The following is a 27,909-nucleotide window of genomic DNA, read 5'->3' as shown; positions in this document are numbered from 1 at the left end:
TCTACAATGGGGGGGGGAATCAACCTAAGATACGCAACTTCAGCTACGCGAATGTGAGGACGGCGGTGAGTTGACCGCTGCCACTTGCCCATCGACTCCGCTTCCACCTCTCACCGCGTTGGAGTTCCGGAGTCGAGGGCAGAGCAATTGGGGATCGATTTTATTGCGTCTACACTAAACGTGATAAATCAATCTCCGATAGATCGATCACTACCCGCCGATCCGTACTCTGAGATACCTTTTTATTTGCGACATGAGGGAGAATGGTGTAAGAGTCACACACCCAGGCATTCTACACTGCAAAATACACGGCAGACACCAATATTATTAGCTAACCGAGAATAGACTGACAGGTACTTGGCTCAATGGGCAAGCTACAGCCGCAAGAGGCAGTGAAGTACAGTGTGAAGGGAAAATGAGCACCATTTACAACATGGTTTAGGAGCAGAGCTACACCCCATCCTACCCAGATAGACTCCCTCTGGATACAACCCTTTTGTTTCTCCAGGAGCACAAGCACTGGGAAGAGCTACTTGTACCTTCTCTCTGTGTAGCACCTTCATGCAGAGCAGCCCTAATGGAGCCCCGAGGGCTCAGTCCTGTCAAATAGTAGCTATTACCTTAACCCAGCAAAGTATTTAAGCATGTGAGCAGTCTCCTGGATTTCAAATGGGATTATTCCTGTGCTTAACTTTAACCATGTGCTTAAGTGCCCTGCAGCTGAGGGCCAGAGTGCTCAGCAGCATCAAGCCCCAAATATTTTGTGCTGCTTTGGAGGGTTCGGGGTGCGGGGGGGGGGGGGGAAGAGCTGTGTTCTACTATATAGCAAGTCAATCATTTCAATACTGTATTTGTTTTCACTGTCCATTATTATAGGAAATAGAAATGGTGAAAGACTATATTTTGAATTGATTTGGCCAACCTTAAATTATCTTGGTTGGTTTTTTTTAACTCCAGGTTACGATCTTACAGTCAGGTTGGTCCAACAACAGGAGTGCAAGGAGTATTACAAAATAGAGTAATAAATGCTGCATTCACGCTCGCACGCAAGCTGGGGTGAGTGACAGGACTGCTGACATTCAGATCAAGCTTGTCTGCATTCTTTCTGTGTTTTAACAACAACCTGCCAACAGATTGCCCTACTCTAGTTTTCTGTAGGACAGAGGTTAAGTTTATCGTGCTAGGAATGGCTGAAGTCATCCATGTTCTAACCTCAAGCACAGAGACTATTACAACTGTAGAGACAGAAGCCCTGATTCAGCAAAGCACTTAACCATCTGCCTAATTAATCACACGAAGTAGTCTCATTAAAGACAATAGGACAACTCACACACTCCAAGTTAGGCACATACTTAGTAGTTTTGACAGATTGGAGCCAGATTCACTACAGCAGCCACAGAGAGATGGAAATTAAACATCCCTGTGCCTCCTGAGCCACTTGCTTAGCAGAAGGGACAATGTTAATGCCAGCAGGAGGCTCCTATAAAAGTCTACCAGCAGGGGTTACATTATGGCCCAGAGCATTCACCATCTCCCTTTTTCAACACCAAGGTAGGATAGAGTCAAGGTTATGAGCAGATCCCAGCAATGTCTGTTTTGAGGCCCCATTTGAGCCTCTTGGGGCATTGCCTAGATTGTTTTATATACCATTTATGCCACTCTCTCCATGCACTCATCCACAGAGAACAGTTTCAGGGAGTCAGTAGGAGGTCATGCTAGCCATGTGACCAAATCATTATAGTTAACACCTTTTAATGACTGCAGTCACACACTGCACTGTTCAGTCTTCTACAGCTGTTGTTTCTTATTCTGTCATCACACTTAGGATACAGCACAGGCACCTCATTTCAAACATTTGTGGCTTTTACGCCAGCTACTTTGTCAGTACCCACATTTCACAACCACATAAAAGTGTGGTTAAAATGAACATTGTGTATAATCTGGTTTAGTTGTCATGGACACTGATTTAGGGTTCCAAACATTTTATTCAGGCATGTAACTATCCCCTGGTCAATGTCACCTTCATTGCAGTTGTCATCTATTATGATGGAATCCAAGTAGCAGAAACTGTCTACTTGTTTGATGTCTACACTGTTAATAACTATTTTAGCCTGTTTCTTGATTTTTGATGTTACCATTAGTTTGGTCTTTTGTTCATTTATTTTTAATCCCAGTTCTCTAGCTGGTGTGTACCGGTTAGTTGTTGCTTCTTTGTTGCATTCCTCTTTAGTATTAGCATTACAATATCGTCTGCAAAGTCAAAGTGATTGATAACTTGCCCTGGATGTAGCCTCCACCAATGCTTCAAAACATTGAACTACAAAGTCATTTTCACTCTCTCTCTCTCTGACCCAATGACTATTTAAGTATTTTTCCCTAGTGGAAAAGTGAAAGAGAAAGCTATTTCTAATGAATTGTGTGTGAGTGTGAGAGAAAATATGACTCTGAAACCTGATAGATTGGAAACCCCAGTCCCAGGGCTGGCTTTAAGAAGTGCGGGGCCCAATTCGAAAATTTTCGTCAGGGCCCCAGCAGGGATGACTAAAAAAAAAAACATTAAAAAAATCCTTTCATTTCTTAGCAACTGGTTCCCTATAAAAAGTTCTGATTTAAGGGATGTGCCACAGTATGTATTTTTTGTACCAATAGGGTTACCGTACATACATAAATACATTTTCCCAGGAGGAATTTTTAAATTTTAAAAATTCTTCCTGGATGGCGATTTAAGAACAAAAAGCCTGACATGTCCAGGAAAATACAGATATATGTTAACCCTACCTAAAGTTCTTTTTTAAAAAGATGGGCCTGAACTAGAAATGAGCTCCGTTTCACATGTGTGGGTCCCTGCCACTCCCTGGGGGTGGGCTAGGGTGACCAGATGTCCTGATTTTATAGGGACAGTCCCGATTTTTGGGTCTTTTTCTTATATAGGATCCTATTACACCCCACCCCCTGTCCCGATTTTTCACACTTGCTGTCTGGTCACTCTAGGATGTGCACATGTGTGGGTCCCAGCTGCTCCCTGCCCCCTTCATTGAAGCAGGTGTGCAGGGTTACTGCCCTGGGAACTGCAGGGCACCACGGGACATGGGGTGCGGCATGGGTTGGCAGGGCTGGAGACAGAGGAGTGTGGGACTGGCTGGCTTCAGGCAGGGGGGTGCGGCAGGGGTTGGCTGGAGACAGGGCAGGGGGTGCGGGGCTGGTGCGGGCAGGGAGGTGTGTGGGGCTGGCTGGCTTCGGGAAGGACTGCAGGGGGGTGCGGCAGGGGTTGGCTGGAGACAGGGGGTGCAGGGCTGGCTGCAGACAGGACAAGGGGTGTGGCAGGACAGGGGGTGCGGGGCTGGCTGGAGACAGGGCAGGCGGTGTGGGGCTGGTGCGGGCAGGCCAGGGGGTGCAGGGCTGGTGCAGGCAGGGGATGCGGCAGGGGCTGGCTGCGGGCAGGGCAGGGGGTGTGGGGCTAGCTGGAGACAGGGGCTGGCTGGCTGCGGGCAGGGCAAGAGGGTATGGCAGGGGTTGGCTGGAGACAGGGCAGGGGTGTGGGGCTGGCTGGAGACAGGGCAGGGGCTGGCTGCAGGCAGGGCAGGGCAGGCAGGAGGTACGGGGGCAGGGGATACAGCCCACTCTGTACGGTAAGTGCCCCCTCCTCCTCCCTCCCCCACCGGGGTAGCAGCAGCAGCCTGGGATTATTTAAAGGACGGGGGTGGCAAAGGCAGCTGGAGCCCCCTCGCTACTCCAGGGCTCTGGGGGCTATTTAAAGGGCCAGGGGCTCCCCTGCTTCTACTTTCCCGGCCCTTTAAATAGCCAAGGGAGCCCTGGGGAAGCGGCAGGGCTCCGGCGGCTATTTAAAGGGCCGGGGCAGTAGAAGCAACGGGAGCCCCAGACTTTTTTAAATAGCCCCCAAAGCCCCGCAGCCCTACCCCAGGGCTCCAGCAATGGGGCTCTGGTGGCAATTTAAAGGTCCTGGCACTCCGACCCCTGCTGGGAGCCCCAGGCCCTTTAAATTGCCCCCTGGGGAAGCCCGGCCACCCCGGTATGGCGCACCGGCTCTTGTCTATGGCCCTGCCCGGTCCAGTCCTCCTGCATCCACCCTCTTTCATTATTTATTCACACCACGAGGGAGGCTGCAGTGCACATGCGGAGAGGCAGAAATTTAGGTGCCAAAGAAAGTTTTCCCTGAAAACTGAGGTGCCAAGTGAGTTTAGGGACCTACAGGGTTTGGCGGGAGTTTTGTGGATTGCAGAGACAGAACTAGGGTGTAGGTCCCTAAACACAAGACTTAGGCTCCTAAGTACCTCTGTGGATCTGGGCCCAAGCGTTTGTCTCGCCTCTCGCTGCATGAATGACCCCAGCAAAACAACGAACCCTACGGGGGGAAAGAGTGACACTCACAATACACAAAACGCTCTCACATAGACAAACAGAAAAATATTTTCTATAGACTTTCAGCTACACTCACCCTAGGTGTTAATTTATTACACACCATTGTTATACTGTTGCAGACAGAAGGGTGATTTTTATGTTAACAGCATCTCTTTAAACTTCTCAGTACGCATATGTCGTCATCATCCATTACGTGTGGGGAAACTGAAGCAGAGCGGTTAAGTGACTTGCTCAGGATTACAGGACTGCATGGGGTAAGTGGCCAGGGTTGCAGTTGAGAATTATCTGCTCTTTCCATTCGGCGTTTGATCCCCAGGCTGTATTTTATGCTTTGATCATTGAGTAATATGACAGCTGGCATTTGCTATAGATGCCCAAAATCAGAGGGGAAGTTAAATGAAAGCCTTTGTAAAAGAGATCGAAAGTCCCAAGATATGGCGCTCATGGCAGATTTTAATCCGAGACAGCTATTGGGTAGTAACATTTACAGCAATAATCCAGGAGCTTTGTGAATGCTGTGGTAGGTAACATTCTGGTTCAATACACTGAACACACAGTTAAAAGGAAATTTTGGACTGCCTGTCCACTGTAAATGGATTAGACAGGTACCTGGAGCTAAAGTGGAATCCTTGAGCCGGTGAGCATGAGTTTAACTGAGTTTAGGATAATAAGGAAAAATAATAGAGTAAGCCAGTGGGCAAAAGCATTTAGGTAGGTTCCAAAGACAATGTTTAAATATACATTAAAAAAGGACCCCAAAAAAAAGAGAAAGAGAGAGAAAGAGAGAGAAGGGAAAGCATAACACAAGACCCAGAGAAGAGACAATCTATTTCAACAGGAAGAACAGGAGAAAATGTATGTAATACACATGCTTCAATGATAACCCCCATCTCTGGCATGAGCATTGGAGCCTTGGGAACCGTCAGCCCCTTCTGCCTCAAGCATATATAAAAGAAAAAAAGAGCAAGTAATTCTTCCCTGGGAGCTGACACGTAGGAATGAAATTGGACTCCACTATTTACGTCATCATTAAAAATTAGTAAGCACATCAGCTAGTTCATCCATAGAATCAATCTCAAATGCACTGGCCTATCATGAAAGTGTCTGTCACGTGCCTGGTGTCAATACCCAGTGACCGCCACAGTAGTACGCAAGAGATGCCAGCAGCAGGACTGATAAAGAAAAAAGCAGTTTATAAAATTGTTTATAGTATCCATAAAAGGATTGATACTTGACTGGACAGCAGAACACATTGTGTTGAGTCACTTAGTCCTTATGCACACAGATTAGATTGCATTGGAATTTTTTTTTTTTTTTTTTTTTTAGATTTGGGAAATTTACAGCACCACATACACACAAAACACAACCTCACTGATGCTAACACTGGTCAGTGGGAGCAGGGAGATTTGTTTTTAGTGCCTTATTGATTAAGCTGGCTGAAAGCAAATGTAACTTTACAGAAGAGATGGCAGCAGAACTGACTGACAAAAGAGAAAGAAGTTAACCTCCCATTTCAGGAAGTGCAGAGGAAAAAAAAAATCACATGACTAAAGTGACTCCAGTAATAAAGAAGAATTGATCATCCGGAATTCAGAGGGGTACACTTTCTTACATAGTGCAGACAGACTGATTCAGACAATTTCTTCTGGGGGTCTGGAATACACTAATTCTCTTTTCAGCTGGCTCAGTACTTCTGCAGTTCTTCCATCCTCTGCACTAAGCAAGTGCATCAAAATTTAACCATGAGAGACAAGGTGAGGGAGGAAATATCTTTTATGGGTCCAACTTCTGTTGATGAAAGAGAGAGCCTTTTGGGCCACACCCAGCTCCTCTTTAATCATGGCAATTCTAGATTAGGCAGTTGCGCCCTCATCATTGAAAGCTAAAGATCTCATCACTGTCTCCTACACAAGAGGCAAACGGTGCCTCTACTTAGATGCAAGCAGCTCCAGATAACATTTCACCTGAGGGGAATTACTCAGAGTTTAGGCTGGTCAAAGTGTGTGCATTGCAGTTTCAGGCTAGGTAAACCAGGTTGGAGAAGACAAGAACAGGCCCAAACTATGAACTGAAATGGAATCTTTGTGGCATTTGGGGTGGAGGAGGGACGCTTGATATAAATATAATTTATGTTTATTTCCACACACCTCTGCACTTCCACTTCAGGCTGTAACTAGGCAGTTCCCAAGTCACACAAGCACTCTTTACTCACATTAGCAGTCCCATGGAGTTGACCATCTGTGCTAGCAAGCATTGCAGGATTGTTTCCAAATATATTGGCATCCTTGCAGCGTTTCTTTCTCATGAGGTCTCCAGCCTGATTTCTAAACCAAAGAGCATCCAACATATTTTAAACTTCCAAAAAAATCTCCAAATCTCTTAGTGTTTCCAGGCTCACCCCCAGCACACCCACTTTATTTTGGACCACAGATTTGTTGCTCTTCTCTGCACATAAGCAGCAGCTATCACACAGTACAAGCTTTGTAGCTATGAATCAGGGACTTAAATCTTCCTTTCAACAAGGCCACCAGCCTCTAGCATCCTGAGATGCATGAATCCAGAAAGGATGGCCTCAAACTCTTTATTGCCAACATTGGACAGCCATGCCAAACTACTTGTTGCCTTGGAAGCTAGAAACAGAAAAGACCTATTCAGTCATATAGTCCCAGTCAATCCTGCCATGGCATAGAGGGCAACATATAATGCTCCTCTTTATATTTAACAAGACCTTCAGCCTTCTGCAAGGAGACCACATAATGAATTCCTATTTTTCAAGTTACACTTTTTATAAGAAATATATAAAAAAGGTGAAATTTTCGACCAGTTTAAAAAATGAAATTTTGTCTCCTACTCCACAAAAAATGGAAATGTCTCTAGCCCAATGCAAGTCATTTACATGTATGCCAAGTAAATACAAAATGCTACCAAATCCAAATTCTCTACTCACTTGCACCAGCAGGATCCAATCTTGCAACCTTCCACTCTTGGTAGTTTTTTAGATTCACTTTGTACAGGCATGCATGATGAAAGGGAGTTATGAAAAGTATCCCTCAACTGAGGTAATGAACAGTCAAAAACTCTAATAATTAATCAAGTATCTTCCAAAGCATTTTGGGTGTTAATGAAGAACACACACACTATGGAGTGTAGAATGAGAAGTGGTCTAGAGAATTTGAGCATTTTAGTGCACTGGAATTTATTGCCACAAGATGTTGCTGAGGGCAAAAACTTAGCTAGATTCAAAAAGAGATTGGATATTTATAAAATAGCTGGTCAGAAAATTCCTTCTTCCCACCCCCCCAAAAATATCAAAACACAATTTTTTATCTGAAAACAGAACATTTTGATTTGAAAATGCCACTGTAGTGCATCATGAGAGATGTAGTTTGGTCAGAGGTCTAGCCTATGGGAGAGAATGGAAGTACCCAAACTATATCTTCCATGAGGCACCATGATCTTCTCTCTTTCTTAACTGCTGTGGCACATCATGGGAGAACATGTCTATGGTGCATCATAGGGGAGACAGTCTCCTGGGGAATCCAGCCCATAAAGGAGAATGGGAGCATGAGGCAGCCAAATTACAGCTCCTACGAGGCACCACAGACCATTTTTGAATCCAAACTTTTCAGTTTCCAGATGTTTGTGTTGTCAATGGAGAGTCTAAAATTTTCCGCACAAAGCAGACCCTTTTCACATAAATCTTCGTTCAGTCAAAAAACACAAATTTCCCATCAAAAAAGAGTTTTGATTAAAATTTCTTTGCTAGACCTAATTTATACGGATAACCCAAATATTCAGTTATCATATAGTTCAGCCCCTTCATTTTCTGTTTAAAGCAATGTTTAATGAAAAAAATCCCAGGTTTTACAAAAAGTATTTTCCCCCCGATTTTCACCCTACTTTTGTATCATTCAAATATATAAAAATTACTTGTTTTATTTGGAAAATACAATACATTGCATGAGATATATGTATTATGATAATACATTAATCTGTGTGTATATGTAAAGCTGCCTGTTGAAGTAAGGCTACATGTATTAGTCTAGAACAGGGGTAGGCAAACTTTTTGGCCTGAGGGCTGCATCGGGTTTCTTAAATTGTATGGAGGGCCAGTTAGGGGAGGGGTTGTGGCCCGGCCCCCACCTCCTATCTGCCCCCCCCAGGGACTCCTGCCCTATTCAACCCCCCCCCCTGTTCCCTGACAGCCCCTCTGGGACCCATGCCCCATCCACTCACCCCCGCTCCCTGTCCCATGACTGCCTCCAGACCCCCGCTGCCCCATCCAACCCCTCATCTCATTCCTGATGGCCCCCTGGGGACACCTGCCCCATCCAACCACCCCTTCTCCTTGTCCCCTGACTGCCCCTGGAACCCCTGCCCCTGACTGACCCCAGCCGCCCCATCCAACCCCCCTTCCTTCCTGACTGCCCCCCGGGTCCGCTGCCCCCAGTCAACCCCATTTTCCCCCCAACCACCATCTACACCCCCACCCCCTGACCACCACCCCAAACTCCCCTGCCCCCTTACCATGCTGCCTGGAGCACCAGTGGCTGACAGTGCTACAGCTGCACCGCCCGCCTGGAGCCGGGCCACGCTGCTGCCACCATGCAGCACAGAGACCGGGTCAGGCCGGGCTCTGCAGCTGCGCTGCCCCAGGAGCTCCCAGCCCCGCCGCCCAGAGCATTGCGCCAGCGGCAGAGTGAAGAAGCTGAGGGAACAGCAGGGGAGGGGCCCGGGGCGAGCCTCCCGGGCCAGGAGCTTGGGGGCCAGGTAGGACAAGGACAAGTAGCCATTTCTTGTTCCGTTCAGGTTATCAGAGGAGCCCAGACACATCCCTCTGTGCTCTGTCAGGATAACTTTACGTTTGTATTTCTCTGATTGGTCTCTAAGGTTAAGGTCACTCTGGGCAATGTTCATTTTCCACACAGATAGATGCAGTTTGTAACAGTCCTTTTCTTAACTGGGAGTGAAGCTGGGGGAAAGGGAGCTAGTGAAGGGGAGAGTGTGGGGAACTCTGGGAAGGGGAAGTGTCATGAGAAGAAAAAGTTCCCAAAGGGAATTAAAAAGCAAAGAATGAGCAATTGGTTAAACAAAAAAAAAGTTTAACTGGGGGTGGGGGGAGAGGAGGATATAAAAATTTTGAAAAAAACCAACAAAGCACCCAATGCATCCTCTGTACAAGGCAAATTTGCCACAAGGCACAGTTACCAATGTAGCAGGCATTTAAAAGTTGGTTAGGAACATTTGACATTTTTTTTAAACTTAACATCTGTTCTAGAGAAGGTAGAAGTGAAAAAAGGAGGGGTCAGGGGGAAGAGAGTGACACCTTAGGCTTGCTTTTGACTTATCTGTCATTTCTCACTTCACTCCGCTGTCACGTACATGGTCCCTATTAAGGCCCGGTTGACCAAAGGGGTGTGACCGTCTAGACCAGGGATGGGCAAACTATGGCCCGCAGGCCGGATCCGGCCCTTCAGGGCTTTGGATCCGGCCCACGGGATTACCCCTGGTGGTGCTGCGGGCCCGGCGCTGCTCTCAGAAGCAGCCCCCGGGCCAGGAGGCAAAGGGCTCCATGTGTGCACGCAGAGCCCTCTGCCCCCCCCCCAGGGGCCGCAGCACTTCCTGGAGTGGCGTGGGGACAGGGCAGGCATGCAGGGAGCCTGCCCTGGCCCTGGTGTGCGCCACTGCCACCCCGGAGCCACTTTAGGTAAGCGGCACCGGGCTGGAGCTCAAACCCCTCCTGCCCCCCCCCAACTTCCTGCCCTAAGGCCTCTGCCTGTACCTCGCACCCCTCCTGCACCCAACTCCCTGCCCTGAGCCCCTTTCTGCACTCCTGTGCATTCCAACCACCTGCCTGAGCTCCCTGCTGCACCCTGCACCCCGTACACCCCAACTCCCTGCCCTGAGCCCCATCCTGCACTCCGTACCCCTCCTGTACCCCAACCCCCTTCCCTGAGCCCCCTCTTACACTCTGCACCCCTTCTCTGCCCCAATCCCTTGTCCTGAGCCCCTTCCTCCACATCCCGCACTCCACCCGCCCTGCCCCGGTCCTGCATACAATTTCCTCACCCAGATGTGGCCCTCGCCCCAAAAAGTTTGCCCACCCCTGGTCTAGACATAGTAATTACTGAGCCTAATATGTTGTGGGCGCCCTATAGCTCGTCACTTCCAACCCATCCTGCCATTTGCCAATAAATTTGCTAGATCATTATTTTGTTGCATGTGCTAGAGGCCCAACTTTATTCTCATTATTCACAAAAGAGAAATTGCCACACCAGATCAGACCAATGGTTCCTCTACGGCAGGGGTGGGCAAACTTTTTGGCCTGAGGGCCACTTCTGGGTATGGAAATTGTATGGCGGACAATGAATGCTCAAGAAATTGGGGGTTGGGGTGTGGGAGGGGGTGCAGGCTCTGGGGAGGGGCCAGAAATGAGGAGTTCAGGGTGCAGGATGGGGCTCTGGGCTGGGGTAAGGGTGAGGGGGATGAAGGCTCCAGCTGGGGGTGCGGGCTCTGGGGTGGGGCTGGGGATGAGGGGTTGGGGGTGCAGTAGGGTGCTCCAGGCTGGAACCGAGAGGATTGGAGGGTGGGAGAGTGATCGGGGTAAGGGCTTGGCGCCCGGGAGGGGGGCAGGCTCCAGGCAGTGCTTACCTCAAGCATCAGCATGTCCCCCCTCCGGTTCCTACATGGAGGTGCAGCCAGGCTGCTCTGCGCATTGTCCCGTCCACAGGCACCGCCCCTGCAGCTCCCATTGGCCGTGGTTCCTGGCCAACAGGAGCTGCAGGGGCTGCGCTTAGGCCATGGGCAGCGTGCAGAGCCCTCTGGCTGCCCCTACTTGTAGGAACCAGATGGGGGACATGCCGCTGCTTCTGGGAGTTGGGCAGAGCCACGGCATGCGCAGAGCAGGTCCAACCCCTGACCCCGCTCCCTGGCTGGAGTGCCAGAGTGGGGCAAGCCCCAGACCCTGCTCCGTGGCGGGAGCTTGAGGGCCAGATTAAAACATCTGAAGGGCCGGATACCACCCCTAGGCCATAATTTGCCCACCTCTGCTCTACAGTCTCTAAACAGTGGCCCACAACAAATGTATCAGAGGACGGTAGAAGAAACCATGTAATGGAAAGTGTTATAGGAAAAGTTTCTTCCTAACTCCAGGCAGTTAGTGGTGTTCTTATGCAGGGGCGGCTCCAGGCACCAGCATGCCAAGTGCATCCTTGGGGCGGCAAGCCGCAGGGGGCACTCTGCCGGTCGCCGCGAGGGCAGCAGGCAGGCTGCCTTCAGCGGCACGCCTGCGGAGGTCCCGTGGCTTCAGTGGAGCTGCGGGACTGGCGACCGGCAGAGCGCCCCCTGCGGCGTGCCGCCGTGCTTGGGGTGGCGAAATGTCTGGAGCCGCCCTTGTTCTTATGCAATGAAGAATGAAGATTTACATTCCTTCTAAAATATTGTTTTCTGTCTAATGTAAGTGGGGATGTTCTCATTAGCTATATAAATCTCTACTCCTTTTTTCAATGTTACTAAGTTCTTGGGCTTAGCAATATCTTGAGGCAATGAGTTCCATATGTGAATTGCATATTGTATAAGAAAAACTGCATTCCCAAGTCTGGTGGAAGGGAAAATAGAAGATTGCCACATCTGTCAACAAATCAAGACTAACCATAATCAGATTTAGGCTTATGCTGTAACATTTGGCTCCAGATCTAGATCCAAACCTAAGCTTTCTGAAAGCACAGAGTTACTCTGATTCTATCCCATCTCTAGCACTAACCTAAATGATTGTCACTGCCAGAAGTTTGGTTTTAACTACTAGTTTAACTACTAGTTTCTATCTGAAAGTTGTGTTTAGAGTTCACACAGGTTATAGGCTCGAGTCACTTCCATTTTTACTTATGTCAGGTCACATAACACTGGATGATGAAGACTGAGTGGAGACACTTTAGCTCTTGCCTTTGTCATGACACCTTTCGGTGTTATAACTGAGCTCTTCAGACACTGATAAGCAGGGGCTTCAGCTGCTAATGTCCCATTTCCATTCCTCGCCTTTCCCAACTTGTCATCATCACTTGCTTTCTGCACAACCATCTAATCTTGAATTTCCTAAACTTTGGATTGCAGATCACGGGGTTAAACTGTGAAAGTAATCAAGTATTGCAAAAAGTTTCCAGCTGGAACAGTGACCTTTATTAATAGGGAAATTTGGTACTTTTGTTGACTTCACTAGGGATGGGCAGACTGGTACACTTTTTAAACCTGAAAAAAGCAACCTTCAAGTTCTGAACACAGTTCGGGGGGGGGAGAAGAAACAGAATATTTTGAAGATATGTAACTATTTGGATAAAATACAGCACCAGATGTAATCCTTCCCCATCCATGTTCACTAGTTTTCTATCTGTCTCCCTCCTTGCTGCTTTCTCACCAAGTCCCAAACATCCATTCACAGTCCTTCCTTCCTAACAAATTCCCCTTCTCTCCCAACTGCTATTCACCACCCCTCTACCTGTAACAACCCCCAGAAGAAGCAAAGAATGGAAGAAAGTCCATAGATTCCTCTAACAGGCTGTATTTTCTTGCTATTTTATCTGAACTAAATCTGTAAACTTTGAGAGGTTCTTCCACCATTTTAACAATAGAAAGCAAAGTTCTCTTCTATCTCCATGTGTCAGACTAAGTTCCTGATCTACACTAGAAAGTTTTACTGCTCTAACTATACCGGTATAGTTACAGTGGTACAAACCCTATCATCAAATCCGCATTTGCTCCAACCCCTCAGACAGAGACCAACACCTACAAGATCTTCACCAAGCATTCTCAAAACTACAGTACCTGCACGAGGAAATAAGGAAATAAATCAACAGAGCCAGATGTGCACCCAGAAGCCTCCTGCTACAAGACAAGCCCAAGAAAGAAACCAACAGAACTCCACTGGCCATCACCTATAGTCCTCAGCTTAAACCTCTCCAACGCATCATCAGTGATCTACAACCCATTCTGGACAATGATCCCTCGCTTTCACAGACCTTGGGTGGCAGGCCAGTCCTCACCACAGACAACCTGCCAACCTTAAGCATATTCTCACCAGCAACCACACACTGCACCATAACTACTCTAACTCAGGAACCAATCCATGCAACAAACCTTGATGTCAACTCTGCCAACATATCTACACCAGTGACACCATCACAGGACCAAACCAGATCAGCTACAACATCACCGGTTCATTCACCTGCATATCCACCAATGTTATATACGCCATCATGTGCCAGCAATGGTCCTCTGCTATGTACATCGGCCAAACTGGACAGTCCCTATGTAACAGGATGAATGGACACAAATCAGATATTAGGAATGGCAATATACAAAAACCTATAGGAGAACACTTCAACCTCCCCGGCCACACAATAGCAGATGTAAAGGTAGCCATCTTATGGCAAAAAAACGTCAGGACCAGACTTCGAAGAGAAACTGCTGAGCTTCAATTCATTTGCAAATTTGACACCATCAGCTCAGGATTAAACAAAGATAGTGAATGGCTAGACAACTACAAAAGCAGTTTCTCCTCCCTTGGCGTTCACACCTCAACTGCTAGAAGAGGGCCTCATCCTCCCTGATTGAACTAGCATCATTATCTCTAGACTGATTCTTGCCTGCATATTTATACCTGCCCCTGGAAATTTCCATTACATGAGTCTGCCGAAGTGGGTATTCACCCACGAAAGCTTATGCTCCAATACACCCGTTAGTCTTTATGGTGCTACAGGACTCTTTGTCAATATTTAGTGCTGTATGAGGTCCCAGCTCCTACCTTACCATGTGATCAGACAAATACATAGGACAATAGTTGCAAAGCAGGGAGGAACCTAGCCATAGCTAGTGAGGAGAGCAATGTTTCTTCAGCCAGAAATGGGTTTTAAAGTGCTGTTCTGCTCTGAATAACGACTATAAAAAAGGCACTTTCTAACTGCTGGCTTCAATGACAGATACGCTTTTACTGGTTTTGGTTCTCTAGGCCTTGTACAGCCGGCACAGTTCACAGGAAGTGAGCTGGAGTCCATACGTACTTTAGATCATCAACAGAATTGTTTACGGCTTTCTAGTCTGATGCATCTGTGCAAACCATTTGAAGGCCATCTGATTTCACAGGTGTCATAATTTTGTCTCAACATCCTTTATTACTGGTGATGATGCACGAAATGTAAGGAAGCCAGCTTGACTCTCAGAGCTCAGGCAGGGTTTGCAGGGCTGGCAGTCTGAGAAAACTTTTCTACTTTTAAACTGAGCACATTTGACCCAGACAGACAGACCAAGAAAAAAAATGGGACCCTACAGCACTTTATTTTCCTACAATGTCTCTTTTCAGAATAGGCCCACCCGTTAAGGAAGGGTCTGAAAGAGGACACTTGGTTTAGAGTAAATGGAAGGCGGCAGTCATAGGAAATGACTGGAAAAAAGGCACACGAGAGAGAGAGAGTGAGAGAGAGAGATCCAGGAAGTAGTTAAAGAGGATGTGGCAGAGTGAGAAGTGATATCAGATGACAAAAGAACAGATATTTTATGTTATCATTGCTTCAGTGACTAGATCAATTATTCCATTTTCTGTATCAAATCAGAACTGGAAAAAATATGACTACAGCTGGAAAGGTAGATTATCTTCAAAAACACTCAAAATTAGTAACATCAAATACATCAGCAAAGAAATCCTGCCTAACCCCATTCTTACAAGGGGGAAGGGTGTTTGTACTACTACAGTAATTAGAAGTTGAAGGCAATTTCCTTTTATTTTAAAGTTATTTTCACAAAAACATCTGAGAATCTGGAGTCATCTTTGCTCCAAGTGTACTACCTTCACAGCCTGCCAAATGCATGAGAAGCAGACATTGGTCAGAAATGGAAACTTTGACAGCAGTAAACCTCATCGCACGCAAGTACCTCTGCCAGACTGACTAATGCAATTAAATTGCCCTTTCCAAAGCAGAGAACAAGAATTTCACCTCTATTATTTTTATGTTGCAGTAGCACTTAGAGGCCACAGGCCCTCATTGTGCCAAGCACAGTAGTAAGAAACAGTTCCAGCCCCGAAGATCTCACAATCTAAGTAGGTGGGACAGACAAAAGTGGGGCGGGGGGGTGGGAGGGAAAGAGGTGGAAACCAAAGGAGGGGGACTTCCCTAAGATCACAGGCAGAGCAGAGAAATGACGCTCAAGTCTCCCAAGTCCCAATCTAGTGCCCTATGCATTAGATCATGTCTCATGTACTTTAATGATCCAGTATCTTCCAAGCTGAATGTCAAGAAGTCATATCACATAAGGAGCCATTCGTTTTCAGTCGCCTTTGTGTTTGAATCACTTCCGTGTGTTTACATTATGCAAAAGGCACTGGAATTATCAATTCGTAAAAAAGCAAATCCATTTTAAATTATACTTTTTCATTTGCAGAATTAACCCCCCCGAAACCATACTGAAACCCACCCTTTCTGGATGGTGTCACCCATGTTAGGCCCACATTTTCACCTCACACACCACTGGTAGTTAACTGTGATATTTATTACCAGTATACACTGACAACACAAATGCTAAGTCCTCCAACTAAAGCCATCAACCAACTATTGCCAGGTGAGCTTGGGAGGAAGGTCTCTTATCCCCTTACCCCTGCATGTATAAATAAGGCTATTGTGAGGTACGTACCTTCTTCTGAAGCATCAGGTTTTAGTCACTGTTAGCTCTTTAGAGCAGGGACTGTTTGTTGTTCTGCGTATGTGCAGTATCTAGCATGATGGAATCCTGGTCCATGACTGGTGCTCCTAGGCTCTATGATTATACAAATAAATAATTATTATTAATAATATGGACTGTGGTCTGAAGCAGTATATTCCTATCCAAAAAAAAATCACTACATGTTAAAAAATCACCGGCAAGGGGGAAAATATGGGTTTGCCACCCTTTTTTGCTTCTCTATGAAGGTGACCTGAAAGGTTTTTCTTCTCTTCCCAAAACAAAAGTTTTTGTCCTAGCTTCTTTTTTCCTATTAGAAATTCAGCTCTTCTCTGCTCTGCTTTCCCCTGAAAAACTCTGGACGACTGGAGAATTAGTAGGTATCAAAAGCATCATGCAAGTGAAACCTGATCAGTTGAGAGGAAAGGCGATTTCTATTCAGGCCATGTAAGGTCTTATTTTTACTATTTAACTCTGCACCCTGGAAAATGTAGAGAAAGATCTGTGTTTAAAAAAAATATATTGTATTTCCCAACACACACACACTTTCCCTACTCCTATCACCAAAGCTCTGGGAAAGCTCACCATTTGTTTTAGGTCTCCAAGAAGTCTCTGAGCAGAACTAGGGAAGATGGAGATACCATTAACAATTCTCTCTATTTTATTACAGTTCTCACAGCGTTTGGTGTTTTTCTTAAAGCTCCAGCCGCTGAAATCAGGTTACTATTGGAAAATCTCAGCTTTCATTTTTAAAAAATTCTAGTTTTCATAATTACTGGGGGCAGGGGGAACCACATTGAAAATGTGAACCCTGTAAGTTCCAATTCCAGAAGGCATATAAAAAGAACTTCAAATGTGTTGCTTGTTTGTCTTTTAAATGTCATGATTTTGAAGAGAGTATAAGGATTTTTGAATCCTTGGGTTTTGCAATTCTGTCAATCTCTCTCAGGTTAAAAAAAAACACATTGCAAACAAACAAAAAAAAGATACCTTTCAGACTCCCTTTATACACCAGAGAGAGGCAAAAAGGGACCATTTCCCAGGTCATTTAAAAAGATGAATTCTACAGATGCATTTTCTTGTATTTTCTTGGGAGGGGTGGGAGCGACTGCATCATCCACACCTGTGATTCTTGAGATGAGAGATGCAGTATTTACTATATCCACGCTGTGTGTGAATCAGAGTAAACAGACTCCACAGCAGAGCCAGACAAGGCTGTTGTATATACAGATCATAATTAGACTGAATTTACACCACAGCAAGAACAAGAAGTGCTGCATTTGGCTCATTCATATTTTGTGTGTTGCAGTCATGGGGAAACCCGAGTGAATCATGAACTGTGCTTTCCCTAGGGCTTCTCTGGAAATTTGCATCTCTAATAGAACTTCTCGTTTATTCCTTTCCCAGACAGGGGACATTGATGTTATTACAATTTGGTATTTTGGCAAAAAGTGTTATTGTAGCATTTACTAAGTAGAACAAAATGTATCCTTACTTGCTAGACAGAGAAGGGCCATCATTGTCAAAAAGCACAACTGTAGCATCTTCATCCTCAAATTCCTCCACTCTCTCCCTACCGAGGGCCTGATTCAAGGGAAAATACCCATGCAGGACACCATTTAGATATATGCTTAACTTCAATGGGACTTAAACATGGACTGAAACCTATTCCTGTTCAGACCTTTATTCAGACCTATTGGGTCTAATATGCTTAGCTTTAAACATGAATGAACTGGGGCCTCAATTTAGAATCCAGGTTAAACCTGCCCTTTCTCCTTAAAAATTTTTCATAAATTTCGTCAGACAGCCTCATATTAGCCTCTTCCCTTCCTTTCCCATCTAAGCACTGGTCTCCTATCTAGTCCTTCCCAACAATCTTGTTACTCTTGTCTTGTTGCAAAAGCCTTCTCATCTGCAGCGTCTAACATTGCAAATAAAGAGATGGAGCAATCACGATACAGTTTGATTCTCACCTGAACACTGTTTTACTTTCTATACCTGAAAGATTCTTTCCCCCCCACCCCCCACTTCTATTACTGAATATTAGAGCTGGTCGAAATATTTTGTTAACCAAAAAAGAAAAGGAACCCCCTACCCCATCAGAGAATGTGGTTTCATCAAAGTTGACACTCTGTCATGAAAAAATGTTGATTTAAACATGTTTTTAAATTTTCCCCATTGGAAAATTTGAATTGACAGTTTGAAACTAAATTAATTTTTGTATCATCTTAAAATGTCATTTCATATTGTTTTTTGGAAACAAAAACATTTTGGTTTTCCATTTTCAGTTTTTGGATGTTTGGTGTTGTTGCTGCTACTCCCTTTTCTTTTTCATCTCTCTCTCTCTCTCTCTCTCTCACACACACACACACACTCACACCTTTACCCCCAACTTGAACAGTCTTTGTGTTTTCCTACTTTTTCCAGTTGGAGAACAATAAAAATAATGTAAAAAGTGGGTTTCCACTCACTTTTCTAATTTTAACCGGTGTCTAGTAGAAAAGGAGGGGGAGTAAAAAAAAAAAAAAAAAAGGAGGCATTGAACTCTGAAAATCCCAAACTGGAAAAATAACATTTTTTTGGTTTCTCAAAACCAAACATTTTAAGACAACAACAACAGTTATTTCAACTTTTTTTTGTTGTTTCAAAACAAAAAAATGAAAAGAAATTTCATTTTGCGCCTGGAAAAAACATTCTGCAGACAACCTGCCATTTTTCATTGCTATGGGATTTTCCCTCACTGGAAAATATTGAGAGTGTTTTCCAAGCAGCCCTGTGGAATACAACAATTAAACTTGACTTCTGATTGAATGCACGGTCAAACAATGTCTATTGTTCACTTCCTAAAAGGTCAATACTGTCAAAGACTGGTGTAATAAATATCCAAGTAGATAGTACATTTTTACCGAACTCTGTGCATAGTAATAACCAGTCAGAATAGCCTGCTATTCACTTTGGAGGAGCTAAATCAAACATGCAAAAATCTCTGCTTCCTGATTATCAGAGCTTAGCTGGTTATTAGAGCTGGTGTTCATTGGAATAAAATTCCCATTAATTCACTTTCACAATATTGACAGCCCTTTTGTTTGCAATCCTGATCAAAGAAAAATAATGGTTGGACAAAGAAAATATTGTGACTGTTCATTGGAGTGTGTTTACATGAGGTATATTTGCATGCTTATTTTGAAAGCTCTCCTTGGTTTCAAAGTCACTAATCTGGACTGGGAGGGGAAACAGTACCCTATGGCCCCTGTGATCAGTCACAGTTTAAACAGTGAACCACAAAGAGTAAATACTTGAATCAGTCACAAACAGTTCATGTGAAATCCATAAACTGAAATATGTTTGGAAAAACAAACTCATAAAATCAAAGTCACTCAGATAATTTTGACCAGTTAACAAAAAGTATACAAAAATCAAAAGTTTCTTCTCCAAAAATTTGACGACACATAAAGGGGTAAAATTAATAAAATACATTTTCAGAGAACAGTTCACACAGCTCTACTATTTGTCATCTTTCAGAATCCAATTTTTTCAGCACCTGGCATTTAATCATGTAGTTGTGATGGATCTGCTAAGCAGGGGGCTACAATTCCCATCAATCCCCTACCCAATGCACATGACTTTTCCTGGGCCATTTCAATCCTGAACCAGGAAGTGGCTGGGCTCGGTTTGGGAATTGAGACCAGCAGCTACATGGCAAGCAAGGAGCTGGAGGCAAACAGGAGGCAGGAACAGTATGCAGAGCTGCGAGTGGATCAGACAAGAGAGTGACTGCCAGATGTTACAGCTGGGTGTGGGTCTGCATGGGAATTATGGGGGAGCAGCTGCAGGCAGGCAGGCAGGGAGTCAGTGCAGAGGGGCCCTTACTTTTATAGAGGCTGGACAGGAGAGGGCACCCCAGGCACTAGACCTGAACAGCCCTGACTCTCGATTGGACTGCCCCAGGGACCCAAAGAAGAATTACTATTACTCACTTGAACTGTAACTGTTTAAGCCTCTGTACCTAGGTATTTGCAACCTTTCCCACCATCCCTAGTAAAATGCCCTTTCCCTTAGCCATGTGTCTGTGTGGTTATTGGGCCCCACCAGGGCTAGCACCTAGGAGTCCTGGCTGCTGAAGCACCTGTGGTGCTTGCTTCCCAGTCACGGTACACCGAGAATGCTAGTGGCACCCTGGAGGTTTGGTGGGCTTTATTACTGAGCAACGGCAATAATTACACAGTACATTGTGACACTTCTGAAATTCATAGTCATAACCAAGAGATTACCAGATAATCCTAATTATGGCAACTGTCCATCTCAGAAAACTCTGGTGTCCACACCAAAGCAGGCAGAGGAGAAGGCTATACAATTTGATTACTGTGTATCACACTGCAGCAGCATGAGTGGCTAAGGAAGCCAGTTCTTGAATGATAGTCCTTGCTGCAGATAATGCAGGTCTAAGGCACAGGGCCAGAGAATGAAGCTGGTGCACTACTAGTGCTTGAGGCCTGCTGTGCTTTCCTTTTTGCTCTCTTCACTTTCCCTCCCTTAACCATCCTCTGACTCCCTGGCGCAGCCCTCTAGGGTAGCCTATTAGCTGCATCTTCTCATCTTGCAGTATTGACGTTGAAAGTTGTCTCCCTTACAAATGTCCTTCAACTTGAGCCTAGGTCTGCCCAGCAGCCTCAGAGCATCCGCAAGTTCTCTATTGAAGAGATATTTTTGAATATGTCCTTTGTCTATCCACTCACTCCGGCCCTGCAGCTCTTCTTATACTGACCTGCTGGGCCCTGATTGGCTGTGTGGGAATCAGCCACTCTAGGCAGCTTCGAGGACCTCTTTACTGCCCTTTTCTGGGGCAGGGTGTGGCAAGGCCAGAAGGCCTCCAGCAGGGGGCCTCAGGGCCTAGTCCATCCCATCACACTCACATATTCTCCATGTCCTCTGAAGGTAGGCCAACAAGTAATGGCCTTAATTTGCAACAAGAAAAATTTTGGTGAGATAGTAGGACAAATTTTCTAACAATAAAGGTAGTTAAACTCTGGAATAGTCTTCCAATGAAGGCTGTGGAATCCCCATCATTGGAGGTTTTTAAAAATAGGTTGGACAAACACCTGTCAGGGATGGTCTGGGTTTATTTGGTCTTGCCCTAGTGGGGGGGCAGGGATTTGATGACTTCTTGAGGTCATTTCAACCCTACATTTCTATTATCTGCTTGGTCAGTTGGCCTTTCTGATGCAAGAATTAAGCTAGTCATCTAGAGATAAATTGTGCAATGTAGTTGATCATAGCAGAACTTGTACACAACTTCTAGTTTGGCATTACCTATTAGAACTTCTGGTGTAGTCAACACACCGTGTGCTATAATCATTGTCTTCTTTAGACTGATGGTTAGTCCAAATTTGTCACAAACAAGCACAAAGTTATTGCAAAGTCGCTCCTCTTCACTGCACGTGATGAGCACTGCATTATTATTGAAAAGAAGTTCTCCTATCAGTAGGTGTGTGACTTTGCTGTTTGCTCGTAGACAAGCAAAGTTGAGTTTTCCATCTGACTCTTGGTGCTAGATAATAAAGCACAACAAAGCAGCGGAGAGAAGTATATACCAAAGAGTGTTGGTGCCAAAACACATCCCTGTTTGATTTCAAAACTGTCAGACTGATCACCGTCACAGTGGACTGTAGCCTTCATGCCATCATGGAAGGATTGAATTAGACTGCTGCAGACTCGGGGACAATCAATTCTCTCTAGCAATTGGAAAGGGACCTTTCTGCTGACCAGGTCAAAAGCCTTTGGAAGATCTATGAAGGTCACGTAGAGAGGTTTCCCTTGTTCTTGACACTTTTCTTAGTGTGAAGTCCTTAGTGTGAAGACCATGTCAGTAATCAATCTACCATCATGGAAGTTGCACTGACTATCTGGACATACATGTTCAGCAAGAACATGAAGTCTTAAGAATGATCTCTGTGAAAGCCTTGCCAGCAATACTAAGGAGAGAGATTCCTCCATAGTTGTTGAAATCACTCCAATATCCTCTGCCTTTATACAATGTAAGGATGTTGGCATCCTTCATGTCTTGTGGTATCCCTTCTTTCCTCCAGCAGGCAAGTAAGACATTGTGCAGATGTTTAAGCATGAGCTGACCTCCTTGGTTCAGTATATTAACTGGAATTCCATCTTTTCTTGTAGCACTTCCTGGTGCTAAGGAGGTGATTGTCTTTTCAAGCTCATTTATAGAGGGTCCTATATCAAGCTTTTTGATAGTCTGGAGCCTGGAGATCACATTTAGCACTGCTTCAGAAACAGAGATTTCACATGCATAGAATTTGTAATAGGGTTACAGCCAGCATTGCATCTGTTTGCTTCTGTCAATGATGATGTCTCCATTAAGAGATTTGAGCAGGGCAGTCTTCTCAACAGAAGGACATACTTATTTCTTGCTTCCATCACACAGACTTCTTAGATCTCCATTCTTAGGAGTGGCAGCATTTAGTTTAATATATTTGTCATTTTGATGATTAATACTGCTTTTTTATTTTTACTTTTTTTCAGTTTAACCATTTTAATTTTCACAGGAACTTAAGCGGGAAGTTAGGGTTAAGGCAGTGCTGATAGCGGGGCTGCAGGGGCTCCCTGCACAGCCCAGGGGCCCAAGGCATCCAAACGCAAGGTATGGGGGAGGCTGCAGTCCTGACCCAGTGGAACAGAAACCACCTCACTCAGAGGCACAAAGGAGGATGTGCTCATGGCTGCAGGGGAGGCCACCCCAATGCTGAACAGCTCCTGTCTGGGGATGGCCTCTGCACTCCTGGCCGTGAGTGAGGCCGGGAGAGCAAGCCTGCAGAGGACCATAGGGCCGGTGATGGTGGATCCTTGCAGGTAGTAGGTGCAGGAGAGGCTACGCTTGCCTTACTGTAATCAGTGGAAAAATTCTGTGTGAGTGTGAGGAGAAATCAATATTTAACAATGACTCCTGATTTAAATCAAATCCCGCCAAACCTACCCAGCCTTAAAGGATGTTTGTATCTTCTCTCACATATCGAGCCAGTATGATTGAGCACACTGCCTTGCTGTTCACTCTTGGCCACTCTGAGGTATCTTGGGAGAGGGGTTCAGGTTGTGGCAGAGATATGCTGGGCATTTTGCTTCAATAACTGGAAGCGTTTCTTCAGAGCATGCTGCAACCCAGTCTTCATCTTGTCCAGTCTTTTCACCAAACGCTAAGGTTGCAGCTATATGAGTATTCATCCTGAGTGTGCATCAGCATTCAGGGGAGGTGCAGTCGATGACACAGATAGCTTCCCTGAGATTCATAATGAATTGGAGGCATCTTTCTTGGTCTTTTTTGATGTTGATGTTAAAGTGTGGACAACAGCTTTGTTTAGTACAACAGGATTTCCATAATGAAAGCCTTGTTTTGCAACATATAAGCTCACAGTCGGTGCCACAATCTGCAATGTGAAAACTTGGAGTATGGAAATATCCTGTAGGTGTTTTCTATGGGTGACAAATCCAGTTGACACCTGTGTCCAGATCTGGGGTGTCTTCACAAGACCTTCCAGCGGTGACCACCACGGAAGTAAGTGTTGGTAATACCCAGTCATCAGTGGGTGCAGAGCACCAGTAGTCTGTTCCCATTGTCATTCATCTTCCCCCCCCCCACTCATGGTGACCAATGCACAGTGGCCACATCTCATGGTCTGAGCCAAAGTTAGCATAGAAGAATCCCAGTAGATAGAGTGATTCGCCTGATATTAGTTTACTGATGATGCTGTGAAGTTCTTGATAGAACAAGTCCTTCTCTTCAAAGATGAAAGAGAAAAGCGTCAAGGCATATGTACAGATGATGTTGGCAAAGTCACCTGTGGCAGATATTCTTAGTGATATATGTTCTGATGTTGCAACAGAACACTTTTGCAGTTATATTAACTGGCAGAGTCACCCACTACTTAAGAGTGTTAATGTGTTCTAGCACAAAATGCGAAAGTTAAAAAAAGGTGGAAAACAACATTGCCAGTAATATCAGTAATAGCCTACCAGAATAGCTGGGAGACAAACATTCGGTTATTAAAAGTGATAGAACAGAATTGCCTAATTAAGCTCGACAGCTTGTTATGTACAATGGACTAGTGCCAAAATAAGATCACGGTTTTATGGCTGTTATTGCTCTGTTCATAAGTGTCTGGGGAAATTAGTCAGTCTTCTAACTTACTAGATATGATTGACAAAAAAAACCTAGAGCATTTGAACTCAGGAGATCATTTGGATGTTTTTGAAGATGAGGTGATCTGTCCAGTGCTTGTTCATACAGTTCACAGCAAAGGGCAGGTCACTCTCCTCGCTGATAAAGTTTAACTTCAAGGCCAGATTTTCAGTGACAGCATCCATTTTTTGTGGATGCAATTTTGTGCTCACAAACACTCGAGCTCACCATGAATTCTGGATGCATGTAATAGTTAGGCATCACATGTCACTGAAAAGTAAAATATGCCGGTATAAAGGTGCACCCCCAAAAAGAAAAGAACTGGGTTGCATACTAGGCTGGAAGTCTGGCCCACTGTCCTCTAGGTGCCAGCAAAGGCTCCACAACAAATACATTCCCTGCCCCAAAGAGTTTACAAGACAAACACCAAAAAATACCAGAGTGGGGAGTGGTGTGGGTAGCTGGAATACTTCACAGAACAGGTTTGTTCTTCAGGTTTGAAGGCACTTGGCAAAAATGAACTGGGAGGCTTTTCCACGCATAACAGGCAAGATCAGGGATAAAGTTAGGAGTGGGTAAAAGAGAGAAGTTTAGGTAGAGTAGAGAAAATATGAAAAGAGGGAGAAGGTTCTACTATTGACGGGTAATGAGTGCTATAGTTACAGTTTGATTACAGCTTGCATTCTGTCTGAGAAGAAGAAAAAGTGTTCCCAGTGTGTTCCATCATTTTAGGAAGCCATTTTTTCTATGAAATGATGGTGTCATATCCTGGGAAACATGAGACCTGGGTTCTGTCTCCATTTCTATCACTGACTTGCAGTGAGACCTTGAGCAAATCACTTAACTGCTCTGTGCTTCATTTACCAGCCCCTGACTTTAGCTCTGAAAATGGTCCACTACTCACTTCATCCAGAGAACCCCACCAAATCATGCAAGTCAAGGAGTTCTACCCTTCGAGCCCACTTCAAGCAAACTCATGAGACAGCTCAAGCTATCAAGGGCATGCACATCCGGAACGCCACTAAATATTTAAAGGATGTGCCCCTAAAAAAGCAGTGTGTTCCTTTCCATCATTACAATGGTGGAGTTGACAGATGTGCTCCGGCCAAGCAGTGGGGCTGGACACAGGGGCGTTGGCCTAAAAAGAGTGCAGAGTTCCTACTGCACATACTCAAAAATGCTGAGAGTAATGCTGAACTCAAATTGAGCACATCCAGGTCAACAAGGCCCCCAAAATGCGCAGGTGTACCTACAGAGCTCATGGTCGTATCAACCTGAGCTCCCACTGTCATATTGAAATGATCCTCACTGAGAAGGAGCAGATTATTCCAAAGCCAGAAGAAGAAGTTGCTCAGAAGAAAAAAGTCTCTCAAAAGAAGCTGAAGACGCAAAAACTTATGGCTCAGGAGTAAATCTGACATAACAGATGTACATAAATAAAAAAGAAAACAAAAAACTGTGTGGCGTGGCTCCTTAACATCATTAGTAAGGAATTCAGTATAATCATATGCAAAGCACAGCACTTTAATAGCTCTTAGAAATAACGTTGAAATTAGAAAGGTGCTATAGCTATGCAAAGTTCTCTCTCACACACACTGTCACACACTCCAGGTGCTAAAGATTCTTTTGCAAAAGTTTCATTTCCCAAACCCCCACAATCAGTGTAAGCCAAAGTCCAGTTGTTGACATTTTATTACCTGTTTAAAAAGAGTATTTCCAGTATTGGAACAACAGCAGCAAGTTACCGGAATGATTGCTTTGAAAGAGTAATAAAATCCTAAGCAAAGTGAACTTTGGATTATACACTCCGTCAAGTTATTGAATTTGACAGTTTTCTTTGTTCATTTATTTGGCCTAGCCGCCATACTGTTTTTGTATTTGTATAACCATAAATGCTATTATTGCTCCTACAAGTGTCTAATCCTGCTGTACAAATTGGCCAGGTCTGCAGAAGAAGCTGTCACCATAAATCCCACAGCAAGCAGCACACCGAGAAACCATATGCAGCCCCATAGTGTATTGATCATTAAAATATTATGTTGTGGTTGCACCTAAATGCCACAACAGGGTTGGCCCCCCCACTGTGCTAGGTACTGTACAAATATAAGTGATGGTGCTTCGGGGCAGTCACTGATTCCAGAATAGGAATTTGAATGCTTATGGCTGCTTGGTTTTATATATTCACTTTTTCAGAAGGTGGAAAAGAGACCAAGGGAAAGGAACGAGGAACAGGTGTATGTATGTATGTAGGGCAAGAGTTGCTGTGGGAAAGAAAACCAAAGCAGGCCAAGCACCGTATAAGGCCAGTCTATGGAGCATTAGTAGAGTGGAGTTAAACCAATGGAGAATTTTCGACCTCTTTGTGTTGTGTGATTTTTGTATCCTCCACAGTTCTTGGCAGGAGGTTTGTTTAGGTAAAAGTTCAGGGAACTCAATGTTTTGGGCAGTGAAGCATGAGAAAAAGCCCTTGACAATTCAGACATGGGCAGTGTCAAGGAAGTCGAAGGCTGAGTGCCCACGGAGTCCAACTCTGCTGTCACACTAGTTTTACACCCATGCATCTGAGTCTAGGAGCTCTACTCCTAATTTACGCTTGTGTGAGTGGGAGGAAAGTTGGGTCTTATATAGAAGAAATTAGCCTTGGGAACACATTTCTCCAACAGACTGGCTTCATTAACAGGTTGAATGTATACACCACTTTACAAACACTAGGCAAGATTTCCCTTCACCCGTCCCTCTGAAGCAGGTAAATAGCCTAATCCCCCATTCTGCAGAGAGGAGACACATAACTTGTCCAAAGGTCAGAATCAAAACTGAGATTGCCTAAATAAGATGCCTACATAATCCAACAGGCCCTAGTGCCTCAGGTACATTTCACTTAGTGAGTGGACAAAGTCTTCTCTGCAATGACTTCAGTGGAGTTACAGAAGGAAGGAATGTAGCCCACCATCTCAGTTTCTTCACCTCTAAAATGCAGGCATTGATGTTAGGAGCCTGTGGAGCATCTGTGCCAATGTTGGCTTTCTATAACTCTTTTAATTTAAGTCTAAGCAACAGGGCTGAAAATTTGCCATAATGTTTTCCCATTCCCCACCTCTGAAGAAAAAAGATAATTGCTTAAGCACAGTCACTGGGGAGGCATTTGGGGCCTGGAAAGTCCGTGGGCACAGGGCCAGAGGACTGGTAGAAGTCACCTGGAGTAAGGCCAACAGCACTAGATCAGCCAAAAGGTATGGCTGGAGGGTTACAGGATGCTCTCCAGGAGCCGTTGTGCCTGAGAGGTGTTGTGAGACAACAGGAGTTGAGCCTTGGGACCCCCCCTCTCTGACCCTATCTGTGGCAGTGCGACACGCTGCCAGTGGATGACTGGGCCAGGCCTCGTTATGTCTTACTCCATAATGAAAGATTATTCTCAGTACTGTTCTCCCCTTAAAGTAAACTTCCCGTGTTCAATTAAGTTGTCTTCACATCCTTTCCAGCCCAGCTCCGGGGTAGAAAGATTTCTTGTTCCTTCCAGGAGAGGATGAATGTGTTTGGCGCTGTCAAAGGTCCCCTCGCCACTTTCCCCAATGAATAACTTCTATTGTCTGGTTCTTGAGTCAGCATGGCTTTTGGGATGTTTCCTAGCTCTCAGGCCC

The 27,909-nt window shown here is 45.0% G+C and overlaps 1 pseudogene; it reads left to right on the top strand.

The window, feature by feature from the left end:
- The first annotated feature begins 1,534 nt into the window (after nt 1–1,534).
- Nucleotides 1,535–25,715, top strand: LOC123354624 (annotated as a pseudogene).
- Nucleotides 25,716–27,909: the final 2,194 nt, after the last annotated feature.

This window comes from Mauremys mutica, chromosome 1 (genome assembly GCF_020497125.1).
Source record: "Mauremys mutica isolate MM-2020 ecotype Southern chromosome 1, ASM2049712v1, whole genome shotgun sequence".
In the NCBI taxonomy this organism is placed as follows: domain Eukaryota; kingdom Metazoa; phylum Chordata; order Testudines; family Geoemydidae; genus Mauremys; species Mauremys mutica.
This window is presented reverse-complemented; position numbering and strand designations above follow the sequence as displayed.